The sequence below is a fragment of the Muscardinus avellanarius genome, assembly GCF_963383645.1.
Source record: "Muscardinus avellanarius genome assembly, chromosome: 17".
NCBI classification, from domain to species: domain Eukaryota; kingdom Metazoa; phylum Chordata; class Mammalia; order Rodentia; family Gliridae; genus Muscardinus; species Muscardinus avellanarius.
In genome coordinates, this window is record NC_137803.1 from 29,273,365 (window position 1) to 29,276,499 (window position 3,135).

The window sequence follows — 3,135 nt, forward strand, 5'->3', positions numbered from 1 at the left end:
ATATAGGAGACATAGGATCATGCAGGTTCAAAGCCAGCCTCGCTGGCTTAAGAGACTTTGTTTCCAAAGAAAAAGTATAAAAATAGATCTGAGAGTGTAGCCCAGAGGTATGAGGGTTTCCAGGAACCCCAGTACCACAACCACCAAAAAAAAAAAAAAAAAAAAAAAGGCACATACTGGCCAATATGGATTAAGGAACATAATCTAACTATATACTGCTTGCAAGAAATTTATCTTACAGGCAAAGATATACACAGGCTAAAGGTTAAGGAATAGAAAATGATATACCATGCAAATGGAGATAGAAAACAAGCAGGGGTAGCAACATTCATATCCAACAAAGCAGGCTTTAAGCTAAGACATATCAGAAGCGACAAAGTGGGTCAAAAAAAATTTTTTTTGTGGTACTGGGGAACAATTCAACAGGAAGATGTAATGGTAGTAAACATTTATGCCCCAAATGTGGGTGCACCCGTTTTTATAAAACAAACTCTTCAGGACATCAGGTCTCAAACAGATCCAAATACAATAATATTGGGAAACTTTAACAAACCACTCACAACCACTAGATTGATCTTTCAGGCAAAATATGAGTAAAGACTCTTCAAACCTAAAGAATACTATAAACTAGATGGATTTGATAGACATATACCGAATCTGCAACCAACAACAGCTGAATACACCTTCAAACAGTTGTTCATGGAATCTTCTGCAAAACAGACCCCATTCTGAGCCACAAATCAAGTACCAGCAAATTTTTTTAAATGCAATATAATTCCCTACATGATTTGAGATCATAATGGAATGAGAGTAGAAACCAACAACAGAAAAACCAAAAGGAATTACATAAATACATGAACACTAAATGATACACTTTTAAATGAGGACTGATCAGTGAAGAAATAAGGGAATTTTTTTTTAATTTTTAGAAGCAAATGAAATCAGAAACATGACATACCAAAATCTATGAGACACTTTAAGATGAAAATTTATAACACAGAGTGCCCACATAAAAAAGTCAAAAATAACAAATAAATAACATTAAGGCAAACTTTAAGGACTTAGAAAAAACAGGAACAGTCTAATCCCAAAGCCAGTAAAAGGCAGGGAATAATTAAAATTAGAGCAGCAAGCAATGAAATAGAGAACAACAACAAAAAAAGTATCAACAAAACAAAAGGCTGGTTCTTTGAAATTATTAACCCTTAGCCAACCTAATCAAAAGAAAGAGAATCAACCCAAATTATTGAAATCAGAAATGAAAAAGGAGACAGTGATCACAGTCAGTGGAAAACTCCAGAGCATCTTCAGAAATTATCTTGAAAATGTGTACTCCATCCAATAAACTGGAAAACATGAAAGAAATTGACAGATTTCTAGACACATACAACCTACCTAAATTTAACCAACCAATAGCAAGAAAAGAGAGAACACAATAAAAAGCCTTCCATCAAAGAAAAGCCCATGTTCAGATGGATTCCCAGTTGAATCCTACAAAACCTTTACAGAAGAACTAAACCAAATACATCACAAATTATTCCGTGAATCATAAGAGGTAGAATTCGTCCAAACTCTTCTGAGGTCAGTATCACCTTAACAACAAAAAAAAAAATCTCTCAAGAAAAGAAAATTAAGGACCAATTTCACTGATGAACATAGATGCAAAAATTCTAAGCAAAATATTCAAAACCACACCAAAAAAACTGCACACCATGGACAAGTTGGTTCCATCCCAAGAATGCAAGTCTGGTTCAACAGGTACAAATCAATACATGCTATTCACCACATAAATAGAACTAAGGGCAAAATTATTTACATGATCGTTTCTTTTTTTTTTTTAAGTGGGAAACTGTTAACACTTTATTATTAATGTAAGCATCTGATGCCAAAGAAATGAAGGTAATTTTACAAACTTAGAATTTTTTTAAGTACATAAAATTCCCATTGTTTTATATCATACTAGTTCAATTTTTCTACAACTACTCTACAATAGCTCCTTTGGTGTTGATTCACCCCTAACTTGCTGTTTTACTATTGAACCTGATGCTAAACAAAACTTTAAATGGCTAAATTTTTAGATTAATGGAATAATAATCAGATGATGATTAGGGGTATTAATCTCCATCAGATATGTTGTTGAAGTTTGTTCTGATACAGCAGTTACAAGTCAGAATCTTCAAAAAAAAAAAACAAGGGAAGAACTTAATACAATCGAAGTTTCTGCAGCTTAAGCTTCCCATAGTCCCAAGCCCAAGAGAAGGTAAAGCAACTTTCTTGCAAACTAAATGGGTCTCCAGTATTTACACCTAGTTGAGCTTTCAGAGATAGATGCATATGTGTTCTCAGGAATTTAACTATCCTGTGGTTGCATTAATTATGCCTGAAGAGTTTAATACCCAACCAAGCCCACAGGTGGAAGAACACATAGACTGCTATGGTAATTGGTAAGAGCAGACTGTAAAAGCAAAGGCTGGCTGTGCTAGTGCAGCCCTGTGGGAGGTTTTCTTCCCCAGAGGCAGACTAGAACAGGCCTGCTAAGGAGATCAGTGGAATAAGAACAGTCACTGTAGGCAGAGACAGAAACATTCTTCTTCCCCAATTATTACCCGCCACGCTCTTTTAAAAGGTATACAGTATTAAGAAAATTTAGTTTGTTTTAATTATGAGCTAGTGATGCTCAGAGTCTTCTCTCTTATTTTGCTGTGTTGTCCTAGCTGCCTGTGGTATCGTATTAGGAATCCCATCAATGATCGGATAGGCTATTCCCAACGCTTCATTAATCAATTCACTTGTTGAAGCTTCATATCTGAGCGGTTTCTTGGACAGCGGGCACACGAGGAACTCCAGCAGCGCCTGGTCAAAGGCGCGGGGCGGCTCCTCCACCCTGCAGCTTGGGTCCACCACGCCCGCCACCCCGCAGCCCGCAGGCACCTTCGGGCAACGGCAGCCGGCAGCACAGAGGCGAGTCTGCAGCGCGCCAGGCTCAGCATGGTCTCCTACATGATCATTTCAATAGGTGCTGAAAAAGCATTTGACAAAATCCAACATCTATTTATGTTAAAAGTAAAAGACTGCAAAAACTCAGATTAGAAAGAATTTACCTCAACATCATTAAGGCAATATACAGTAAACCCA

At 36.8% G+C, this 3,135-nt stretch overlaps 1 pseudogene across 1 annotated transcript; it reads right to left on the reverse strand.

Annotated features, from left to right (window-relative positions):
* Positions 1–2,370: 2,370 nt before the first annotated feature.
* LOC308276169 (phosphatidylinositol N-acetylglucosaminyltransferase subunit Y-like) lies at positions 2,371–2,586 on the reverse strand (annotated as a pseudogene). Its single transcript has one exon. The product of its transcript is annotated as a phosphatidylinositol N-acetylglucosaminyltransferase subunit Y-like (transcript).
* Positions 2,587–3,135: the final 549 nt, after the last annotated feature.